General features: G+C 45.7%; 1 pseudogene; it reads left to right on the top strand.

Moving 5' to 3' along the window:
- Positions 1–2,411: 2,411 nt before the first annotated feature.
- Positions 2,412–4,585, top strand: LOC115868293 (annotated as a pseudogene).
- The last annotated feature ends 5,398 nt before the right edge of the window (positions 4,586–9,983 follow it).

The following is a 9,983-nucleotide window of genomic DNA, read 5'->3' as shown; positions in this document are numbered from 1 at the left end:
TGCATCCAGCTTAAATTCCTGGTAGCTCCCTGTTAATATACTGCTATATTAAACTTTTCTAATTAACCCCCATAATCGTAAGTATTGCCTGTAAGTTCTACATGGTCATTGGAATGGATTCTTGGACCCAGCAGAGAAGCACGGTGCTGGAAGAGTAAAGGTTTGTGTCAGTATAGGGTAAAGAAATGGAGGGGGCAAGCATGTCTGACCTCATAGGAATGAGTCCTCCTTGGGCTGGTGCAGCCAGAGGAGATCATGCCATGCCTCTTCCTCAGGGCTCGGCCTCCATGCAGGTCCCGGGTCGAGACTGACCAAGCCAAGAAGGGTCAAAACTACATTCACCACTCTCTCCCCGTAGCATGAAAAGCTCCTCCTCTGGGTGTGTTCCTGGGAGTCTGAGACTGAGCAGAACACCACTCGCACCTTTCAGTGCTGGTTTGCCCTTTGTGAGGCTCCTCCTCTGAGCTGCCCCCAGTTCCTGCCAATACCCCCAGCCCTGTAACACTGTCCCTGCCTTGCTTGTGCCAGTCCCTCCATGTGTGGCTTTGCCCTGACTCCTCCTATAGGGAGACATATTGGGTACCCCTTCACTACTTGTCTGTTACATGTTTAGGGACTAGCGGGAGGAGCTGCTTCTGGTTCCCCGACTGCAGTGAACTTGAGTTCCTTAGACACCTACCTTTAGACCGACTGTGCCCTCTCCTAAGCCCCATTGCATACTGCCCCTGACCTGGGTTCAGATTCTTTCATGGTCTCTGTGGCCCACCAGCCAGCATGGGCCCTCAAGAAAAAGAAAAACAAAACCCCAACTTCCGTGTTTCCTCTCCCATATTAACCTCCTCCCTTCTACTCCAACCAACCCAACCTTCTTGAACCGCTCCCACCCACTGAAGCCTCTCCTTCCCACAACGTCTCTCAAGCAGAAAAACAGAGCCACAGTTCAGTATGTAATTATATCCTTTCTTTATTTACTCCCTTCCTGTGTGCCTCTCATCTCACCAACTCATTTGCAAGCTCATTAAGTGGGGGCTGTGTCTTTATACAATAGTACACTCACATCAGGCTCTCTCATTCATTCATTCATCAGATGCTTGAGTGACGACGAGCTTCCACACTTGGTGCCAGGTACTGAGAGGTGCAAGGTGGCAAAGGCAGCGCCCCCGCTCTTATCGTGAAAAGACTATCAAATAAGCACACAACTCAACAGAAAGGGACACCAGCCATTGCTGTGATCTTTGAGAAGCAGGTCATCAGCCCTGTCTGTAAGGGGCTGTTGAGTTCAACCTAACAACCTTTGGGCCAGTAGTTGAGTGTTTAACCTCCCTGGGGCTCCTTGGCCAGCTGCAGAGGAACACGGAGAGCAAAGAGCCTTGGCTTTGAGAACCTGAATGGGAAGGTGGCCCAGAAAAAGTATTGGCTAAGCTGGATTCGAAAGGAGGGGTCAGGGCTAACAAGGTTAGTGGGAGCATCTGTCCTTCCTCACCTCCAAAGTCATCAACTTGCACCTCGCTCTCGATTGGGAAAGCAAAGCTGAACTCTCTGGGCTCGTGGGGCACATGTTCCTCTCTGGGGATGGACCTCTTTCGTTCAGACACTTAATTGAGAATGAAATGAAGGCTTACAGAACAGATCATGGTTTTCCATTCAACTTGAACACATTTGGATTCAACGAATCCATTGGGATCCCCTCCATGTAGGATCACTGATCTCACTTCCTTCCTGGGTTTCCTGTTTCCAATCCTCCCCCTTTCCTAACCCTTTGAAGCTTGTCCTTGAGCAAATGCTGCCCTTTGGAACTTACACGGTGGATAATTCTAACAGGGAGGGGGGCTCAGTTCCAGTTCTGAAGAGCAAGAGCCCTGGTCGTGGGCGTCTCGCCAGTCTCTTGCTGACACGTAGGCCTGCTCTCTCTGCTTCCACTCTTTCCAGGACCTTGCGATCCTTTCCACAATAGTTGGGAATGGCAGCCAGGCACTATCTAGTTTTGATCTCAGGGTTGTTTCCAAATGCCTTTCAACTTTGTCACGATTTTTCCCCTCTGGATAGGAGAGACCAATAGTTCACTTAGATGGCTGTTCACAATCTTTTAAGACCCCATTTGCTACCAATTAGGATGTGGAACACTGTCTTTATGAATTAATTTACAACAATTGACCTCAGTGTCCCCTAAGACTTTAGTCCTTAGCCCCCAGGCTCAGCAACTCATTCCCTGCAAGTGTCTGGTTATGTCTAAGGGATTTTTATAACTTCTTATACTTCTTAGGTAGGAGCGCTAGTGGTATAGTGGTTATGTGTTGGACTGCAATCCTTATGGTCAGAAGTTCAAAACCACTAGCAGCTCGGTGGGACAAAGACTGGGTATTCTACTCCCGTAAACAGTTATAGTCTTGGAAACCCACAGGGGGGTCGCTATGCCAGTGAGTTTTTCCAAGATGCTTTTTCTAACTTTGTATGCTTCACTACCTTCAGGAATCTATTTGCAGCCAAAATAAATCCACATATACAAATATCTTCTGTCAAACCTATGGATTTGTAGGTCTGCTCCAACTCCCCCTCACACATCTGCTCAGCCTGTGTGTTTATGATATGTCTACGCACAGAGCTCCACTGCTGCAAGCTCGTGTAGAACGGTTTTCGCCTCAGTGGCCTAACTCTTGCAAACTGTCCAGTGTGTGTCCCTGCCTGCATGAAGAGCTCTTTCAACCCCCAACTTCATACAAGCTTTCAAAAACAGCCTACGGAAGATGGCATCTTACTACACCGTTCTGTGGCCCAGGGTCCTCTGGCATGTGGATTGCCCTTCAGGGTTCATGCGATTTTGTTTTCTGACGTTGGTTGTAAAGTGCTAGTACACATACTAGTCATTGGAGGAGCCTGTTACAGGAAGATTCTGATTCTAACCCAGATATTCTGATGGAGTAGGTTGGATGTGGGACTAAGCTATGTACAGAAGAGCTTCAAGAAGTTTGTGGGGAAATGGAATTAACAATGGGGCCATCTTTGCTGCTCAGACTTGGAATGAGAGGCTGAGAGAGTTGGAGATGCTATCGGCTGCCACCCTCCCAATAGACCCTTCCAGAGTCACCACCACTATGGATGAGCCGGAGGGTCTGGTGTACCCGGCAAAGATGGCCAAGCTCCAAGAATAAAGTAGTAGGGGTGGATGTGCAGTGGACAACTGAAGAAAGAAACTTCTTTCCTATCAAAACACAAACACACTGCCCTCTAGTCAATATTGACTCAGAGTGACCCTAGCAGTTGCCTTGAACAGGAAGAAGAACACGAGAGAGGAGAAGACCAACAGAACTTCAGAAATAACAGCAAATGGCCGAGAGTGAATTATGTTAAGCTGCCACCACCGGCAAGTCCAAGGTTCTCTATGATAAAAGCAAAGGTGAATCCCACAGGCGTGTGGATGCATTTGTCCTAGGGAACGGCACGAAGGAGGCTGCAGAGAACAGCCCAGTGGCTTCTAAAGCTGGTAGTGATGTTGCAATAACAGAATTTCCAGCACATCCCATTCGCTTAGGTCTTGCTCTCAATTTTTCTGCATTCTGCCATGAAATTCTTAATTCCCCGGACTGTGCCGGCAACTTGGCAGAAGTAGCTTTTGATGATGCGCTTGCAGAACTGGATATTCGAGGTGAAGAAAGCGATTAGGGGGCTACACTCAGCATGCAGTTGTTACGTGATAGTCTGACGTATTGGACTTCAGACGTTCAGGGTGATGGTGGGGAGTAAAATAAAGAAGCTTTGCAGGACGTGGAAGATGAAAAATCAGTGAGACATAAAAGTCAACAAGAGAATCTCTCTGACCACCCCACTCCTCCGCACCCACACAAAAGACACCCCTCATGGTCACTGATAAGCATCACATCTGACTTTTATCTTGGGCCTCAGAATTTAGGTCCTGACTCTAGTTTTGTTGTTGTTGTTTATTTTGTTAACAGGTTGGTTTGTTTGTTTTTAATTCTGAAAGGCAAGAGTCCGTTTCTGGTAGCTTTTAGGGGCTTTGAGACCCTAAGAGGTGTGCATAGAGGTTTTCAGCATCCCTGTGGCAGTGTGTGCCCGATCGATCCATGCCCAGTTCACCCTTCGAAATGGAAATTACCCTCAAAGCCATTAGACTGCAAGGTGAGGTGAGCCTCGAAGAGAGGTTAAGCGCCCTAGAGAGGCATATGTGGTTACATTTTTCCTTGTGCTAATTGTTTAAATGGAATTTTATACCAATGTGTACAATTAATTGGGTGTTAGTTTGAGGCGGTTAAGGGTGGTCTGGGGGTGGGGTTATCGTAGTGGCTTTGCTGTCAACTGTGGTTCGCGCTGTGCTGAGATGTTGCCCAGAGCATGAGCTGGAACCGTTCAGCGCTGTGGCTGCTCATTCTGACCTACTTTGAGTCTCCCTCTGAAGCAGGTTGGCACCGAAGGTGGAGTGGCAAAGCCTGCAGGCATGTTCATTCTTTGTTTCTCCTCCATCCCTCTCCCTCCGGCCCCCACCCCCTCCATACACACACACACACACACACACACACACACACTTCTGCCCTGCCTCACTCTCCCATCCTTTTTCTTTCAGAATGTGTGACTTAAAGCTAATTCCTACTACAGTGTATCTGACTGGAGCTACAGAGACAGAATCTGTATTGTTCTTACTGAAACAGTGTGGGATGAACACCAAACATAAATCAGACAAAACTAAATTTCAAAGAGAGATCATGGAATTTTTCCACAAATGTTTTGAAAACCCTCTCATATATAATGTCTGAATGATGTCACCCTTCCTGGTGACTCGAGAGCAGATGGCATTTTGGGGGAAATATTCACCTGGATCTCTGTTGATTTTGCCCTTCAAAAACTCCAGGTTTAGATGATCATTATTACTAATTTGTCACTTGAGGGGGAGGCTAAGAACTGAAGCAATTGATTTCAGAATAGCCTGGCCATATAACACAAACCGTAAAGGGCCTATGTTCACTCAGTACCTGCACCTCACCCTGCTTTACAGGCAGAATTACTCTCTGCAACTCAATTTCTGGGAAGCAAGGGAACATACTTTATTAAACCATTCTATAAATAGATGGATGAAGGCAGGCACATGGCAGGGACATGCGTTATCTAAAAGACAGGAGCCTGACATGAATACAACTCCTCACCTACCCTTCTGTGTACCAGAAATTTCCCAGCCCACCAGTTCAGCAAGACCTTCATTCACTAGAAACAACACTGCTAAAGGTGTTTGATTAGAGGCATGCACAGCTGATATTTACTGGCTTATTAGTGCAAGCTATTAAAATGTGTTCCCAGCAATTACTATTAGGTCAAAGCTGCACTCCATCAACCTGAGATCACTATTTTCCATTACTACCCTACAAGGATGCTCAAATGACCCTGTGACCCTGCACCGTTCTAAGGGGGAAATTCTGCCCAATCAGCAAAGATAGATGGCTCCTTGCCGTATGGCTGTATCATGCAGAACACTTATATCTTATTTCTTTTAAAATGGGTGGCACGTATATAATAATGATGTCTTCTGAGATGCTAGGCTTAGTCTGTAAACTCAAAAGTATGTCATTCACCAATCATGTCAGGTAGTTGTATTAGCCTGTGCTGACTAGAGAAACAAATCCAGAGACATTCGTATGTGTATAAGAAAGCGCTTTAGCTACAAGAGCAATTGAATATTGATAAAACATTCCAGCCTAGTCCAGATCAAGTCCATAAATCTGATATTAATCCATATGTCCGATATCAATCTATAAATTCCTCCTTAGAGTCACAAAACACATGCAATGATGCCAAATGCAGGAAGATCACAGGCCAGTGGGTGGAAAGTCTTGTGGATCCAGTGGTGGTAGAAGCATCTCAGCACTGGCGTGGGTCTCCATATGGCTCCTTCAGCTCTAGGACTCTGGCTGCATCGATGTAGTTCCATCAGGCTCATCATCAGCAATGTCTCACAGGGGGTGAGTCTCTGTCCCCTCAGACAAGCTCTTTATCTCCTGAGTGCCTCCAGCTGAGGTTATCAAGCTGCAACCTGACTGACAGGCCAAACTCCACCTCTTCACTCTTAATAGTCTCAAATTGACAACAGATTATGTAACTACCACAGTAATGATACATTTTCACCATCTCTGCTATGCTGTTGTTGGGTGCCGTTCAGTCAGTTCCAACTCATAGCAACAATATGTACAACAGAATGAACCGTGGCCTGGTGCTGCATCTTCCTCACAATGTTATGCTTGAGACCATCACTGCAGCCATTGTGTCAATCCATCTCATTGAGAGTCTTGCTCTTTTTCCAGCGATCCTCTGCTTTACCCAGTGTGATGTCCTTTATTCATTACATTAGGTACCCAGATTGGTCTGGATACAAAGCGTGATACACAGCCCTGCAGAGTTCACAGAGAAAGACTCACTGTCTTCAAGTCAGTGCCAACTCATGGTGGGTTCCCAAGATGGTAACTCTTCACCAAAGCAGAAAGCTCTGTCTTTCTCCCCTGGAACAGTTGGTGGTTTTGAAGTGCTGGCCTACTGTTAGCAGCCCAATGCATAACCACTCTGCCGCCAGGGCTCCTCTCTCAAAGAAAAGCGTTGTTAATAAGGATGAGTCATTTCTTCGTGTCATCTGAATCTCTCACCTTGGCAGAGACCATCACAAGTATTAGCAGGACATGGTTCTTCACTATTCTGGCTCGAAGACTTTCCCTGGTTTGATTGTTCAGTGCTAATACTCAGTCCTCCTTGCTTCATTTGTTTGTGTTGGTCTCCTTGGTGAATCAGTAAAGACCCTAAGGAAAAGTCCAAACAAAAGCCCTACAGAAGCAAACCAAGATGGAAAAGGAGGGCACAGAGGACTAGAGCCCATAGTGGCACCACAAGCCCTGAGGATGATGCCCCTGCACGGAGCTGCCAAGGCACAGAGAGGACTGTAGGGCCAACAACAGCTTGAGACATGATATCCCCTCGCTGGAGCGTACCAAGACAGAGGACAATACTGGGGACACACGGCAGGGAGTGAGTCTGGTCTGACCACCCCCACGGTGGCACGAACCAAGAAGGGAACATAACAGATCAACAACAGGAGCAAAGCCAAGCCACAAAACCCCTGAGGAGCCCCCAATATAAGCTTCAGGCTAGGAGGGGCAGTTCCCGGAATCCCACTAGACCGGTGGGGAGATAGTTATGTAAGGTGACCAGTTTTTAACATTGGTAAAGTGGAACACCAGCGGGACACCATTGATAAAACTCATATCCTGGCGAAATAGTCACATGGCAGCCGAAAACCGTATACCCTAGCTTGTCGTGCATTCTTTCCAAAAACTGGGACTTTTTAAAAACACCACGGGATGTGGGGAAAATTGTTAAAAATTGGGACTGCCCCGCCAAAAGCGGGACGTCTGGTCACCTTATTATAAAGGTCAGTTGACAGACCTGGAATTATGTATATTTGGGGGATTTTGTTGTTGTTGCTGTTTGCTAGTTTTCTTCTCTTTTTCTGTTTTTATTCAATCTTTTGTTTTCTTTTTGTTTTGTCTATATTACTGTTGTTTTCCCTACCTATATAAGATAGGCATGGGAAGCAAGCCGCAGAAGAAAGCAGTGGGACTAACGGTTCTGGAGGGATTTTCGGGCAGGAGGAAGCGGGGAAGGGAGCAGTGAGCAAGCAACGTCATAGACGGGGGAACAACTAGGGAATTAAAAGCAGCAGCAAGGAGGATGTAGACCTCCTGGTGGTGTTGGAACAACAGCAATCTACCTGAGAGGAATTACAAAGACGCGGAAGAAGGGTAAGTGTGATGGTGAGAAAGGAGAAAGGTAAAAGGAAACAGGAAACATCTCAGAAGCAAAGCTATGGCTAGAGGTATGAACATAAGTATGTACATATATAAATATATTAATTCATAAAGATAGCTGTATTGGCCTATGTACATATATTTATATGGACAGACTTCAGGCCTCTGCTCAAGCCCTCCCTCAATGCAAGAACACTTTGTTCTAACAGCCTGGCATTCTGTGATGCTCGCCCTCCCGACACGATTGCTAAAGACAAAATGGGTGCATAAGCAAATTGTGTTGAAGAAAGCTGACGGTGGCCAGATAGCAAAAGATATAGCATCTGAGGTCTTAAAGGCTTGAAGTTTCAACTGGCCAGCTAGCAGAGAAGCAATGAACCCACATGGAAGAAGCACACCAGCCTGTGTAATCATGAGGTGTCCATAGAATTAGGTAACAGGCACCAGAAGGCACAAAACAAAAAACATATTGTTGAGAATGAGGGAGGTCGGAACAGAGACCCAAAACCCATCTGTAGACAATAGGACATCACCTCACAGAAGGGTCAGAAGGAAGGGATTAGTCAACCAATCAGGATGCAGTATAGCATCAACATAACACACAATATTCTTCTGGTTCTTTGAGGCTTCCTCACCCCCCACTATCATGAACCCAGTCCTGCCTTTCAGTTCTGGGTAGACTGGAGCATGTACACAGGTAGAGGTAAGAGCTCATGACACACAGAATCCAGGTCAGATAAACCCCTGGGGAACAGAAATGGGAGCAGTGGTACCAGGAAAGTAGGGGTTAGGTGGGGACAGGAGTGGAGAAAGGGGGAAGCTATTATAATGATCAGCACATAACACCCCTCCAGGGGGATGAACAACAGAAACATGGGTGAAGGGAGACAGCGGTCAGTGTAAGATATGAAAACAATAATAATTTATCATTTCTCAAGGAGTCAGGAAGGAGGTGGGGGGCGGGGATAAAAGAAGAACTGATTCCAAGGGCTCAAATAGAAAGTGAATGTTTAGAAAATGATGATGGCAACACATGTACAAATATGCTTGATAAAATTGATGTATGGAATGTTATAAGAGCTGTAAGAGCCCCCAATACAATTATTTTTTAATATTAATAATAATAAAAAATAAAATCTAAGCCTCATGATTCATGTTACAGTTCCACATAGAATCATCTCTTTGCCCATGAGTCAGTGTGGGTTAGGCACTGGATTGTTCATCGTAAAATCGGCAGTTCAAGTCCACCAACTGATCAAAGCGAGAGAGATAAGCTGTCCTAAAGATTTATCGTCTTGGAGCAGGTTTGCCAAGGTTGCTATGGAATCAACTCCATGACAGGGGGGTTGGTTTGAAATTTGAAAATCTCAAATAATTGTATAATACAAGGCAGGCTGGTGAAACCTTATCCCATAGCTCTTGGGGTCTGAGAGGCGATGTTTGAATCTCAGTGTGTCAGCTGGGATGCTTTCATCCACAAGAAACAAAAAGGCTAACTCAGCCCTAAAGCAGTCGGTATAGCTGTCTAAGCACCTGGCAAGAGGGCCCGCGCTTCGTGGGCCAAGGGGTTGGTTAATTCAGTGGTTCAAGAGTATTATCAGTCATCAAGTTCTATCCAACTTTCTGCCCTGCCCAACTCTTGGCATTGCTGCCAGGCACAATGTCCAACAGAAGGAAAGACTACTTGCTTCTTTGAGTTCCATTTTCCTTATCTACAGAACAGTTTGATAATCTGTATGTCCTTTACAGAGCTATTGAATTAAACAAGATATATGAAGAATTAAACAAGATAAAAGATGCACAAGTCTTATGCAGAGGATGTGGCCATAGTGGGTGCTCTGTACATAAGATTGAAGGAGGTCTGATCGCACTCTCAAAAGGAATATAATTTTTTAAGGTTAATTGTTTTTTGGTTTTTTGTAGTCATCTTATTAGGGCCCATACAACTATTATCACAATCCATACATACATCAATCGTGTAAAGCACATTTGTACATTCATTGGCCTCATCATTCTCAAAACATTTGCTCTCCACCTAAGCCCCAGCATTAGCTCCTCGTTTTCCCCCTCCCTCTCCGCTCCTTCATGAACCCCTGATAATTTATAAATTATTATTTTGTCATATCTTGCCCTGTCTGACATCTCCCTTCACCCACTTTTCTGTTGTCCATCCCCCAGGGAGGAGGTCAC

The sequence above is a fragment of the Echinops telfairi genome, unplaced genomic scaffold (genome assembly GCF_000313985.2).
Source record: "Echinops telfairi isolate 266 unplaced genomic scaffold, ASM31398v2 ScPeMD7_9;HRSCAF=40, whole genome shotgun sequence".
In the NCBI taxonomy this organism is placed as follows: domain Eukaryota; kingdom Metazoa; phylum Chordata; class Mammalia; order Afrosoricida; family Tenrecidae; genus Echinops; species Echinops telfairi.
The sequence above is the reverse complement of the archived record's forward strand: the minus strand, read 5'-3'. Positions and strand labels throughout refer to the sequence as shown.